Below are 14,944 nucleotides of genomic sequence, written 5' to 3'. Positions count from 1 at the left end.
GATGTGGAGGTAGTACTAGTGAGGGCGTGTCGTCGCAACTTGTTGCATAGTGAACAAATGTTACGAGCACGGAGCTCTTTGTGCCTTAACAGTTCGTTATAGTGTTCGCAGGCGAGCAAACGGGTACGTGTTGTGGTGTTGGTGGAGGAGTTACATAGGGACGTTAAAAAAGCGAGGGGGAGGGGGTGGTGTTATTGCAGGGAGGAAAGGGGGAGTCATTTTACCGGGGGTCTGAATTCTGCAGCCCTGCGTCGCAAGTGGCTTGTCACGAGTCAGCTGGCGCCATTTCGCCTTGTAGTGTAGGCGTATATATAGAGCTATATATGTATCGGTCACGAACTTTAGAACATAGCGTAGCGATAGCCGGCAGCTCGCTGCAGCTGTCGTCACTCCTCGGCGTGACACCGGGTGTATTTATATGCCCAGCCAGGCTATACACGTGCATCATCTGGCGTAATGATTATGGCCCTCTGCGTTACAAACTCCTATTTTGCACCTTCGTATAAATGTCTGACTCCGCAGCCTCGTTATTGCACTTGCGGTAGATGTCCTGGAAATCGTTCACACATGTTTCCTTGATTTGCCTATATAAGAAAAAAAATAATAAAATTAGCCATTGAAACGCGTTGCCTGCGACACTCTCTCTTTATCGTCTTTATTTTTCTCTAGAAACAATGGCTCAAGATCTGGGGTACTGCTATAGCGTACACCTCACTGTTGACGTAAACGATTGTCATCTATCTGACACGCCCCGTTTGCTCACGCATGAGATATCTCATCACGTCATCTTTACCTTCTTTTTAGCTGTCTTATAAATTTCTTCAAGTCGCGCTCGGTTGCGATCGTGTTGAATCGAATCTATTGGCTGCACAGCGTATGTCAGACTCCGCTTTCGATTTGTGTCGAAAGGAATATAAATTATTTGAAAAAAGCCTTTCAACCCTTGGCTTTGCGGTAATAACACTACCACATCGTCATCATCGGCTGTGCTGTATACAGTTCTTGACACCTGACACTTATGTACTTGCCGCTTGACAATGCGAAAGCTTGTCAGTCGGTCGGTCGGTCGGTCGGTGAGTGAGTGACTGAACTTTTATAAATTGTCCTGAGGAGCCGATTCCCCTCAAGAGAGAGGGTTGGCTCGGGCCGCACCCACGTGGGGACGGAAAGAGCGAGCCCCTCCGCCAAATTGCGGGCCCTCTGGACAGCCCGGATTTGGACCTCCCGGTCCGAGCTGGTGGTTTCCATCCTCCAGGCGTCCTCTGTGCTGAGATGCTCGCCATCGCGCAGCACCGTGCATTGCCAGAGCATGTGAGCTAACGTGCATCGTCTCTCGTCTTGGCAGTGCTTACATACCTTACAAAGCTTTACACTCGGCGGAACTATACCCTTGACATGTGCTCGACGAAAGTTAGATACGTGGCTAAGGTGAACACACAGAATGGTCACGAAGCTAAGCAGCGATTGAAACTAATTATCGATTACGATTAATGCGTATTTGACTCAGCTGAAAACACGAGAAAGAGAAACACTTTACAGAACGAAATAGTGACACACTGCGCGGGTCTAGGGGCTGATGTCCAATGACAGGTCGCATGTTATCGAGTTCGCTGGACCCACTTGATGCGAACCCGTGGCTAAAAATGGCTGAGCCCTACACAACCGATGAAAATTCGGGTTTATATGCTGTAGTAAGATGATCAGCCATTTGATGTCTGCCTCAGTTGCTCAATAAAGAAAAGGCAAATCATGATTTTTTTTCTTTTGTTTGCCTATAACGTTCTTAGGGACCACAGGGTGTTTTCCAGCTGCCTCGAAAAAAAAATATATTCAAGAAAACTGATAATTCGAACTTCGTGTGATCTACCATCATCAGCGACATCACTTTTCGCGTGCACTTGCCATGCTCACCGTCACTCGCGCATTGGTGATAAAAAAAAAGCCTTGCTCAAGTCTAGTGTCTGGAGAGCTTCTATGGACTCTTAGTGTTGCCATCTGTGTCGGTGAGTGCACGCAACTTTCGCATATTTATAACAGAACATCGCAGTTAAACGTTGTAGTGGCTGCAATGAAAGGCCTTTAAGCGCCGCTACTCCGAAACCTTAGTTAAATGCAATACCGTACGCGTGCTTGCTGAGCTCAACTATCCCCGCCGCGGTGGTACAGTAGTTGCGGTGCTCGGCTGTTGACCCGAAGGTCGCCGGTTCGATCCCGGCAGCGGCGTTCGCATTTCGATGTAGGCCGAATGCTTGAGGCCCTTTTACTCTGTGACGTCAGTGCACGTTAAAGAGCACCAGTTGTGTCGTAATTTCTGGACGCCTGTTTTTCGGTGGATCTATCGGCGCCACGTTGGCCTCAGGCATCGTGAACACGCTGGAGCAGGACCGAAATCTTAACTGTAAAAGCAATTGCACCATTCGGGTATAATGTGTCCGTCACGTCACAATAATCGTATGGCTCGCTGACCCGCCGTTGTAGCTCAGCTGGTAAAGTGCTCTAGGATGCGGGTTCGATTCCCAGCCACAGCGGGCAACCGAATATTTATATAGCGATATTAGGCATCTTGTTGTCACACCGCAATGCGCAAGGCAATCGCAAGGCAGCAACAAATTGAAACAACTTATATATTCCGGGCATCGTTCGCTGTTCATGATGCTGCGGCAACATCCATTTTCCTCCACCCTTACCTTTGTGTTTGCCTGTTTATTTTTTTTTTCTGTCTTTACTTTTCGCATATGTATGCAGCGCCGCCGCCGCTGTAAGGTGATTAATTGCCCCTCCTTCTTATTATACTTTCATTTCAAATTGAAATAAAAGATCGCGTTGCTCACGACAACCACCAACTTCTTCAGTTCAGCCACTTAGGGAAACAGCGTTTGTGATTGCGACGACAGGCACAACTTTAGGCCATTAGTGTTGCGCAGTTTTATTTATGTATATATGCATGTATACAACTGCGACTGCGGACGACTTCATTTCGCATCGTCACGAACCGGAAAACAAGCCTCCGACTCACTAAGTTGAAAACGCGCCCGTCGTCGCGATGACTGGGAAGCGTGCGGATTCCATTAAGTGAAGCGAGCGTGCGCTGATGATGTATTAAGCGAGTAGTTATTTCCCAGCCGGCGCCGTGCGTTTGCTGCATGAGCAAGTAATTTCTCGTTGGCGAGGATAGCAGCTTACGTTTATAAAAGCTTCGAATAGATTAGTCCCTACAATAATAAAGATTTCAACACTGTCGCCTCTTCACTCCATGCTTTATAGTGTTTGATTTTCTTTATCCACCTCCTTAATTAGACGGTACACTGTGAATGTATTTAACGGTGGACGTTAATGCCTTGACGGAGTTGTCGAGGACCACTTTCTAAGAGACGGTGCTGACGTGCATTTTCTGTAAAGTGCTCGAGTAGCTACCTTAAACGACGCTTACGTTTCGTTCTTAGTTTCGAACGTGATTTTTTTGCTCTCCACCATCGAGTTATTAAAATTAATCTCTATAGACTAAATATATATATCGTCGAGCTTCTGGTGCCATGAGCCGTATAACGCTAGTCTGCAGTTAAGCCAACATCAGGCAAATTTAGCCATTGCCAGCCAGCATAAACAGCTGTCATTAAGTATATTCTTGAAAAGGGGGTGGCGCGTAGCCGACGTTTCGGCATGTGGTGTTCTCAGTATTCTCGAACAAGGGGTATCGATCGCTACAGCCAATGCTACTACAGGTGATCTTGTCTTCTTTATGTTCCTGAACGGGTGTCGCTGCAGCCGACGTTTCGATAGGTGGGCCTGTCTTCTGAATATTGAGGCGACGTACTGTACGTTTCGACAAGTGGTCTTCCCTTCTTCAAAGCAGCAAGAAGACAAGACCACTTGCCGAAACGTCGGCCCCGGTGACACACCCCCTGTTCAAGGATATTCGTCTCCTCCAGCCTCGATCTTCTCCTGAATTTCTTCCTTGTACAATACCGAAATATTGAAGGAGTTTTCTTTCGAAAATTTGCTTTCGCGTATATTTCGTTCAGAAATTCGTCCATCGTCACATACCTTGTAAGAGAACTCGCAGAGGGAAAAGGCCCCGGAAGCTAATTGCCTTAAAAGAAAAAAAGAAAGAAACAACCAGTTCTACGACAGCGAAGCCGTAAACGCGTGGTGTTGCGTGATTGGCTAGCGAGATCACGTCGTATCACGCGGTATTTCGAGCTTAATTATTTAGCATGGCTAAGATATAGGTTCGCTGTAAAACTAATTAAAAAAAATGAGAGACGTATTTGCGTACACCTGGCGACAATCGAGGATCGGTCGTAGTATATAATGTACGCATATTGCGCGCCAGCGATGCCCCTCCTTCGATACGTCACAGCTGAGAGCGCCCCCTCGTTGTGCACGGTGCTGGTGATGTATGTATGCGGCTGCGAACGCGGGAGTCGGCAAACTCATCTGTCAAGACGAGGGCGCGAACGACGTTATTATCGGGTCGTGGCATCGCTCCAGCTGGTCGCGCTACTGCTGCGCTGGGAGCGATATATATATATATATATATATATATTATGAGGGCGGCCCTGAGGGGTTTGTCATCGGGCCTCTCACGCGTCTCGTATATTGCGTGAACGTGAGGAACGGCACGTGGCGCCCCCTGTTCGCCGCTCGGGCGGCATTCTTCACCGGCTTTGGCGACCACACTTGGAAAGTGCCTCTTCTTTTGTTCATATCTGGCCGTAGCATTGCGGGTTGTGTGGAACGCGTTGAGTGTTGATATCGCGTCGACGATTTCGCTTCCTCCTCCTTAGCCGCTCCGGCTCGTTTAATAAGGTGAATTGCTAATTGTTTTGTTTGTTAAAGTGGCGTGCGCGTAGGATTGAGAACTAACATTTGAACGGCTTCACACGCCCGTAAAAGAGAACATATTGGAACATTTCTGGTAGAGCTACAGCGTCATGCGTTTCAGCTCCGACAGACAGTTGCGCCAGGTTGTGAAACTCGTAAGCGTGCCGGCACTGTCCGTAGCTTGAACACTCGCTGCATGGTTTTACGTACACATGGGTATTTCCGTTTTGTGAAAGAGTATGGGTCACGGCTGCAGGGTGGCCAGATGGCTTGGCCGTCGGAGGTCACGTGCGAATTACGTCACTTGTTTGGAGTACGCCGCCCTCCGCTGGAGCTCTCCGTCCGGCAGATCGGGTTTGCGGGCTTCTCTTGGCGATAAAACAAACAGCCCCGGAAAAACGCAGCGCGCAAGCACAAACACACGGACGCTGTGGGGGAAAAGCAAAAAAAGAGGACTGGGATGAAGCGTGTATAAGAGGTCAAGCAAACAGGCTGTGAAAACAAAATGCGCGCTATCACGTGCGGCATAAAAAAAAAAAAAGCCGCCATGAACAACATAATGCCTCGACTAGGTTGTAACGGAGTTTGAGACTGAGAGAGAGAGAGAGAATGTGTGTGTGTGTGTTCAAGAGAGAGAGAGACAGATAGATCGGGAATGGTCCCCACGCGCAGGGTCTTTTTGGCTTCTGCCGACTTGGCTCATATCAGTCGTGGCGTTGAGGCGAGGTCGTAATTGTGATGTCGTCTTGATACTGGAGCATGCATAAATATGTGTACCTGTTTCACGAACAGTTAAATGTGTGCTATTTTATTTCGAAATAGCGCGACGCAAACGTCCAATGGGCCGGCGGTGATCTGGCGATGAACATGCCATATAGGATCGAACGTTAATTTTCTTTTTATGTTGATAGCTGCTTAAACGAAAGCGGATATGATTTGTATAAAATACGCTGTAGCTGATGACGTCACGTGCTCCAAGCCTTGCGAGATTTTGTTGTTTTGTACGGGTTCTCGAGGTCCGGAGCTTGAATTTGGAACAAGAAAATATGATTCACCGATATCATTAGAAAAACGTCTGAAAAACACAAGGCAAATCCATGTAATACCCACCATTCCCATGATGGCTGAATGATCGCTGCGCCACAGTTCCTCTAGTAAATATTGTAGGAGACTCTATGGTTTGTTCGGATTTGCAAGGGCAGTGAGCATCGTTTTCTCAGGAATACAAAAGTCATTACAAACTTTTGTAGTGTCTACATTAACTTCTCGTTGCCTCAGGTTGGCTTTCCATTAAGATGTAATTGAGTACCGTGTATTCACACGCGCAAGCGCGGCTCAAGTGTCATTTCCGTAGAAAAAGATATGGCTGTTCGGCTATACGAGGCCATTTTTTCTATGGAAGGCCTTCGCGAACGTGTGTTATTTCGCCGTCGCCAGACATCGGCCTTCGGAGCCAAAGCTTTCTTTTTTCGCAGTCCATAAAGGCATAAAGTTTCCTAGAATGTTTGAACCGTGGCGTTGCGATCGTTCAGCCACTATAGGAATGACGGGTAGTACAAGGATTTGGTTAGTCTTCGTGCTTGTGGATTAGAACGCACTTGTGGCTTTGTTTATTGTTGTGTTTTGACTTTCCTTTCGTATAAAAGAACGGCTCGTTGTGAAACCTCGTGAGCTGATTTGAATTGGTGAGCCTAAAAGGGGCCAAGGTAGTGAAGTGGGACTGCGGAACTTCTGGTGAACTTCGTCTTGCGACAAAGCGGCTACATGCCATACGAAGCCACACGGAGCCGTAAGAACGAAGCCATAGGCAAATCCATGTACTATCTATAATTACCATGCTGGCTGAAGCGTCATGCGTTGCAGCCACAATAGACATTAGCGCCTGATTTTCCTGTAGTGCATACTATTATGAAACTCTATGCATAAAGGAGAGCTACAAGGTGGGCTAGTTGGTGTTCATTCACCTTCAAAGGTGCGCTTAGTTAAAGGGACACTAAAGAGAAACAGTGAATCGACCTAGATCGATAAATTGTGCTCAGAGAACTCTGTGGTTAATTTTGCCATCACAGGTTTATTAACCTTTATTAACAGAGGAGAAAATCAAGTTCAACATTTCATTTTTAAATTTCGCGCCGAAATTTCCCCGCGTGACGTCACGGATTTCAAAGTGTATTTATCGTATTTTAGCGCCATTGGGTCAACAACATTACCCCAAACTAGGTATGTTAAGTCTATGGCCCCCTCAGAGGACAATGTACTTCTTTTTTACCGATTAGGAACTGTACACGTAGTCCCTCATAGGCGCCGTCAAAACATGTGACGTCACGGAGAATGGTGCGGAAACTTCAAGGTGGCGCCGCCAACCACATTTTGTTTTTGCGCGTTTTCTCGCTTACTAAGCGTCTTCTCGCAGCAAGCGGGGTGTTTTTGGTATCGTGAAAGAGTACTTTACTAATATGAGAAAAATCATTTTGCTCTTTAGTGTCCCTTTAACACAGACACAGTACATGTACAGCGTTTGTATTTTATTCGTTCTGTACTGTGTCTGTGTTAACTAGGCGCACATTTCAAGATCTGTGCATATATATAAGTGCAGTCGGTTGTTTTTAACCCTCGTTCGGAGGACGGCTGCACCTATCCGCTGCTCCCGGGCCCTCGGCCCTTGTCGAATCCGCTGACTTCGCGGCGCGGCTTCGTGGTGTAGGTTGCGCGCGCGCGCAGAAAGATAACAAAACGGAAAAATGAAAACGACACAAAGATAGCGCGCTAGAAAAAAGAGAGAAAAATACAGTTGCAATCCGCTGACCCGTAGCAGCGATAAGCCGACGCTCAACACGCCATATCCTCTAGACCTTAAAGCTGGAGGGTGGTTCTTTTGCAGCGTTTGGTGGAGATGGGGGCGCCTCCGCACTTTGGAATTGGTGGGCTGGAAGTCGAAGAGTATTACTTGTTTTTGCAAACAAAACATATAGGGAGGGTGAAGCGAAACACGTGACCTCACAAACGTGCGGTTGATCCCTTTGCCGATGCACGAAGTGTGTATCCTGTACAAGATTGTGTAAAGGGTGCCGCCCATGCAACGCTTTATTGCCGTACTGCGCCGTGACACGGCATTGGCGGTATAATCTCTGCGCTTGCAACACGCTGTGATTTTTAACTATAGCCCACAACTGAGGAACGTGGCGGCTGTTCGTTGCAGGATTTGTCGTTAGCGTACACATGTTGTAGCAGCATGTGCATATAATTTAGTATAATATGCTGTACGATGTTTGTATTGAATTTCTGTTTTCTTCGATAGGATGTCAGCTGATGACGCATTTGAATGTCATGCGCTTGCATTTTTGGGAAGGGATAAGCGTCACAAGGGGGGGGGGGTTGTTGGTAAGTGGTCAAACAAGATTGTTCAGCGGTGGTTAATTGTCTTATCTTCCTTATACATATAGTGTATCTGTGTATGTTCGATCATGAATTACGGTGGTTTGTCAATGTCTTACAGCTACGCACTCACGACTAACCAGCAAGGCATGGCGACATGAAGCTAAAGTTATTAGGTATTCTTAGAAGGAGCACCGCTTGTGTGCGTCTCGCTTTAGGGGAAACCCCTTCGCAAACAAAGAAAAATTATTAAGTGCTGGACTTGTTTTCCGAGAGAAAAGGAAAAAATACCCATCTTTGACTGCGCGACAATTATATGCAATAGACGGGAATTGAAGGGGAGGAGGGTTGGGGCTGAGAAAGATAATAGTAATTGTTGGGATTTTACACCCGAGAACTACGATATGTGCATTAGAGACGCAGTAGTGGAGGGCTCCGGAAATTTAAACCGCCTTGTGTTTTTTAACAGGCACCTAAATCTAAGCACACGGACCTCTAGCATTTTCCCTCCGTCGAAATGTGGCCGCCGCAGCCGGGATTCGATCACGCGACCTTCGGGTCAGCTATAGTAGTCGAGCACCATAAGCTCTAGACCACCCCGGCGGGTGCCGCCTGGAAGAGAGTGACACGGCTGTGTTTGAAGGAATTACCCCGGGCTGCGTGGGTAGTTATTATATGCGCTCTATCAACTTCCTGTGTACGCATGTGTACATAAAGTTTCGCGAGCGTGCGGTTATGGGTAGATGCATAGGACGGGGAGTGCCTCGATTCGTCCTTTGCTTGGATGCGGCGCCGCGACCTGAATTCCTTTCGCAATCCTCACTGCTTTGCGTAATCGTGGGAATTTCGGTTCTCCCACGCGCCACTAGGGGCAAGATGTGGCGCTACCACGCACTTGCGCCGAACGTCACGCCAAGCTCTGCGGTGTGTGGCGATGACCTGTTGTTACGAGATGTTATGGGTAAGGATGGACCTTGCCGAATTAGAAAGAATAAAAAGTGGGGGAGGGGTGAGGAAATCTGGAAAGTACTGGTTGTTTGCATTATGGAAACAATGCACGTGGGGCCACCCGCCGCCACGGTGGTCTTGCGGTTATGGTGCTCGACTGCTGATCCGAAGGTCGCGGGATCGAATCCCGGCTGTGGCGGCCACATTTCGATGGAGAAAAAATATGCTAGAGACCCGTGTGCTTAGATTGATTTAGGTGCCCGTTGAAAAACACCAGGCGGTCCAAATTTCGGGAGCCCTCCACTACGGCGTCTCTCATAATGATATCGTGGTTCTGGGACGTTAAACGCCTACAATTAATTAATTATTAAAATGTATGCACGTGGGAGCAACTTACGCACACTCTATATATATATATAGGGAGGTTAACCGAAATTGAAACATCCGGTTTGCTACCCTACACTAGATGAATAGGAAAGTATGACAGAAGTGCAGATACCTGTAGATATTGCTATAGGAGCTTCTATATTAGGTGTCTGAAATTGTCCTCAGCTGGCGGGCCGCAGTAACGCAGTGCAGGAGCGGGGCTTGATGGAAATCTCAATAAACGTCTCCGCTTGCAAGAAGGCATTTCTCATATTATGTATGGACCAGTCCTGAAGGGGATTTGGCGTCAGGACTCGTAAAACTACGATTATTGTTATCCGGAATGACTATAAAATATGGACGCCGGTTCTGATCGAAGGTCCGCGTGTTTCAGAGTCATGTTCTATGTAATGGCGGTAAACGTGAACGGAATTTATGCTTACCAGCCACGTGTACGTCAAACACGATAAAGATGCACTCGTACTTCGAAACGCTTGTCGGTACTTCAATTGGAACTCGAAATACTGAAACCCGTGCAGCGTTCGTACGCACTCCGCTCGCGATAGATGCGACTTCACCACCTTCACCGAGGCTCATCATCCGCTGGGGTTTCCACAGGTGGTTTTCGAAGGCACCGTCGCTACGCGCTTCCTGTTTGTTTTCCACAGCGTATGCACAACGTTGCCCCTCACTATCCCAGCCCCGTTTTTTTCCCCCGAAAAGCGTTCCGGGTATCGTCTTTTGCGCAAGCATGTTTGTTTTGCAAACACCCGTGTTTGTTTACAGAGACGGCGCAACGCTGCTTTCTGCTCCGGCGTTGCGACATCGGCCGTCTCCCTCCGTCTTCCCGAAGCCGTATGTTGGCTGGGTCTTTGGATTCGTCTTCGGCCGCTCGTCTTGTGACAACTGATGCGCGCTCACTCTTTCTATTAGTGACACGACCACCGAATGACACTCTTGTTTCCCTTCCGAGCACTTCCGGTCGAGTACTCGCTTTCGGTTTTCCGAATGTTCAGAAAAAAAGTCTCGTAAAAATAAAACTGGTACGAAATCGATGGTTGTGATTCGAGTTAAAAATAATATTGGATACGTATGATACCGTAGCAGAAGTTTACTCAAGATGGCGGATCAAGTAACTGTCAGAATAATTCATGAAAATTAATTGAATGCGATCACTGATCGATGAAGAACGTAAACTTTATTGCTGAATCAATAGGATTCGAACCCCGCGTCTTTCAGTGTGTCTGGGCTCCCGCCGTGGACGCGGTACCGATACCTTGTCTCGAAGCGGCTTCCTCGGCACGCTGGACGGCCCTGAGTTCTGTTTCCAGGTTCGCGCTGATCAGTGCGGTCTTCCAGCGCGAGCGGAGGCTGGCGGTGAGAGAGACTGAGGGATCGGCACTGTTCGAATTGTCTGTTGAGCCCCGACACTCCCACAGCATGTGACTAAGCGTGGAAACCTCGCCACACGATCTGCATCCGTTTGTAGTGTTCATGTCTGGATACATAACGCGTGAGGTCACAGTTTTTAACACTGCAGCTGTTTAGCAAACCATTCCTTGCGAGTCGATCGCAGTAAACTATCGTCATCTTAACGGGTGTGTGCCACTATGCGGCTACCTCAGAGTGAGGGCAAAGAGAGAAAAAGAAACAAACAAACAAAGAGACGGAAATAAGGATACAGAGAAGAGAGAAATTCTTGCCGAAAAAAAATTCTTCACGAGGCGGGATTAGAACGGCCGTATCCTCGATCCGAAGGTGAGCGTCCTGACCACTCGGCTATCCAGGCACGTTAGCAGAGCATAGCCTTGTATAGTATAGTTTAGCAAGGGGGTGGCAAAGGGAAGTGAGCGTGAGAAGAGATGTGGTGGTGAGGAGGAGGAGGGGAGAGAGTAAAGCGTAGCACAGAAAAAAATAGAGAGATAGAGGGAAAGAAATGCAGGAAGAAAAAAAAGAGGGAGAGAGAACATCAACGCGAAAGAGAGAAAGAAGTAGAGAGCGAATAAAAGATAAAAAGAGAAAGCAAGCATCGCGTCTCTAGCGACCAGATACTGCACCACCTGGCCAAGTTGCGCGTGCGCAGTAGCTAAACCACGCCCACCGACAGAGACATCGCGCGCAACCGCCGCTCTATAGTGCATAGCCTGGCTGCGTACTCCCGAGGAGGAAGCCGCGCATCTCGAAGCTAGACGTGTCGGTCGACTGGGAGTGCGAGCGGCGACGGTTCCGTGCTTCGCTGAGCCAATCTTTACGGGACTTAGTGCGAACCGCCCGCAATTTTTCTTGTGAGCGGCTCGGATCATTGCGGGTCGTCGCCGCAAGCACATTTACAGTCACAAACACTGCTGCACGAACATATCTCCATTAAGCACATCCACATGAGTGCATGCACATAAGCACAACTACATAACCGCGTCTTCATAGGCGCTCCTGCATAAACGCATATAAACGAACACATCAGAACAAACGCATCTACGGAAGCACATTTACACGAACACAGTTACATACAATGTCGAGAGTTGGGCCAGTTGGCACATGATACACATGCACTTTCATGCAGATGCAGGATCCTATGAATATGTACAAGAACACACATCACTCAATCGCAAATAGTATGAACACACGCATGCACGCGCTCACTCACTCACTCACTCACTCACTCACTCACTCACTCACTCACTCACTCACTCACTCACTCACTCACTCACTCACTCACTCACTCACTCACTCACTCACTCACTCACTCACTCACTCACTCACTCACTCACTCACTCACTCACTCACTCACTCACTCACTCACTCACTCACGCACACACCACACACACTCACAAACTGCGCCATAGAGAGAAGTGGACGAAGAAGGCTGACGCTGCTTCACGCCGTTCACGGCGCACTGAACACATGCTCGGCGCGTGGTAGAGCCTAGACGTCTGACCTCTGTTTTTCTCGCCTGCACCCGTCGATATAAGCGGCGCTTCCTCGATAGCACGCTCGCCGCACACTGGCGTTCTGTGTATTCCTCTCTTTACTCCACGTATAGTAGCGGACGTGTACAGCAGCATGACCTGACATGTATAACTTAATAATAACCACTGTGATAAAGAGCTCTGACGTCACAGTGTTCACCATGCAGTGCAGGCGGGAGAAATCGCATGGAAAGATGATTTAAGTTTCTGATGGGAAGCCTAACTACAACCTTAACGGGGCTCAACAGCAGCCAGCGGTAGTTACAAAACATAACTTTATTGAACATTCCGCAGGCTGTGCAGACTCTGTTGGAACTCCTTTGAAAGGAGTTTCTTTGGACTGGCATGTGCGTCCTCCACTGTTATTAGTTGTTGGCGGCTGGCAGAGATATTTGCCAAGAGTCTCGTTACAGCTTTGTTTTGTTATACTAAATACAGCCTAGGATACCGCGCTGCTGGCGTGTCACAATAGCTATGTGTCCTTTCCCATGTCATACATTGTTCTGCCCACATTCTCCCAGAACATTTCTTTTATTTTTGAAAATTCTGGTGTAGATAAGGGCAGAGCATATAGGACGGGGACGGTTCAGAAGACTGCGAAACGGGCATTCCTTGCGTCTGAACATCACCATCCTGTTCGAAGATGCGAGATTCTGTGTTCTGCAGGTATGAAGCAACTAACCCAGCAACACGTCCAACTAAGACCACCATCCCCCTCTTTTTTTTTTTTTTTTGTTACGTCTTCATCAAATTCCGTGCAGCTTAGCGCGTGTGAAGTAATATGCGCATGTTAAACACTAGTTTTCAGTATAGTGTTGTCTCTCTACGTTGATTCGTCACCTATTCGTATCAGATTTGACAGCAATGAAGTTACTGTAATAAAACTACTGTAATTAAATTACTTCTCGCAGTAATGAGTAATGTAAGCAATTACCTCTAGGGAGCAATTTCAAAAAAGATTATTCATTACTTTCGTAATTACTTCTGACGAAAATATAGCATGTCCGCTTGACTGATGTACAAAAGTTTACCGAAACAGGAAATAAGAAATAATGAAAAGTTAATCTGAGTACCTAGCCTCAAGCGCTGGAACGTAGCATCCGAACTCGCGAGGCTTTGAATAAAGTTGCTTGAATGACTTAGTTTTTTAACTAACTTGGAAGTAATTTCGCTACGTTTCAAAAGTAACGTTAGTGGGTGTCATTACTTTCGGCCAGCTATAATTTGTAACATAAGTTAATTACATTTTACTTAGTAATTTTGCCACCTGATTCACGCGAACGATCACGGTGTATCGTCGGCTCTACGTGTATCATCGCACACAAAGCGCCCTCGACTCTGGCGCGGCCTCGACTTGACAGCAGAAACCGATGGTGGATAGTGCCGGCAGTGGCGGGCAAAGCCCGCATGCTACAAGCACGCGCATGACGGTGTGGGGGATAGACAATCGGCTCAGCTACCGGTTTTCTTTCTTTCTTTCTTTCTTTCTTTCTTTCTTTCTTTCTTTCTTTCTTTCTTTCTTTCTTTCTTTCTTTCTTTCTTTCTTTCTTTCTTTCTTTCTTTCACCGACGCCGCGTCGCCCCTGACCCACTTCCGTCGCCTGAGCAGTTGCCGAGCCGGCGATGCCGTCAGCTTCGCGGCGCCTCGCACCGTAATCGCCCTTGGTGTGTCGGCGAAGGAAGAAAGGGAGGGTAGGTATACGAACGAACGCTGCCGCCATTTGCTTGCCGCGCGGTTTCATTTGCAAGCGTCACAACGCGGCTTTGTGTGCGCCAAGCCACCACCACCGCTGCAGCAGCAGACGAAGGCTTTTGCTGTACTTTTGCTTCGCCCCGTTGGTGGTCAAGGTTGACCCCCGCAGCCGCCGCCGACTGTGGCGGACACGTCACTGCACGCCGTGGCGCGCTGCGCGTTTGACGCGGTGGTCACAGTGACCATGAGCTGCCGAAGATTCGTGGGAAATGTGTGTTAATTCTGAGCAGCGCCAATCAATGTGGGCAGTTTCTCTGCTGAAAAGCCTAATTTCCCGAAGTTGTAGCTAGAGATAAACAAGACATCGGAGAGCAAAGTGTAAAAAGAATAGCAGCTTCCAGAAACTTCAGACCGGCGCATTGACTCACGCTGCCCTCTTGAACTCCATGTATTATGCACGCAACCTAATCTAACTACAATACATTCTTCGCTGCAAACAATACCCTCTATCTTATGGGCGCAACCCATCCATACCCTACCTATCAAGGGATAGAACATCATGCAGTGGAAGGCACATGTGACGAGCTTAAGTCTTTAAGATCAGGATCACCCGGTGAACAGGTCTATAAGCTTATGACTTATGGCATCGCGGACAAGAGACGCCGCCCACCTCTGCTATCGGCTCTCACAGTTTATTCATTACTTCCTTAAAAAGAATCGCAAGCTTTTGCACCTCCATTGTCTTAAAGATACACTGCGTACACTTTGCAAAC

At 47.8% G+C, this 14,944-nt stretch overlaps 1 protein-coding gene across 3 annotated transcripts in view; it reads left to right on the top strand.

Annotated features, from left to right (window-relative positions):
- Positions 1–14,944, top strand: part of LOC119403096 (transcriptional enhancer factor TEF-1-like) — a 217,445-nt gene that overhangs the window by 136,396 nt on the left and 66,105 nt on the right. Inside the window, exon 1 of one of the 3 annotated variants that reach the window (XM_049418799.1) lies at positions 1,903–2,003. The exons of the other annotated variants lie outside the window; for them this stretch is intronic. The gene's annotated coding sequence lies outside the window, so the exon portion shown is untranslated. Of the gene's footprint in view, positions 1–1,902; positions 2,004–14,944 lie in introns of those variants that run through there. 3 annotated transcript variants of the gene reach the window in all.

This window comes from Rhipicephalus sanguineus, chromosome 8, assembly GCF_013339695.2.
Source record: "Rhipicephalus sanguineus isolate Rsan-2018 chromosome 8, BIME_Rsan_1.4, whole genome shotgun sequence".
Classification (NCBI taxonomy): Eukaryota; Metazoa; Arthropoda; class Arachnida; order Ixodida; family Ixodidae; genus Rhipicephalus; species Rhipicephalus sanguineus.
The sequence above is the reverse complement of the archived record's forward strand: the minus strand, read 5'-3'. Positions and strand labels throughout refer to the sequence as shown.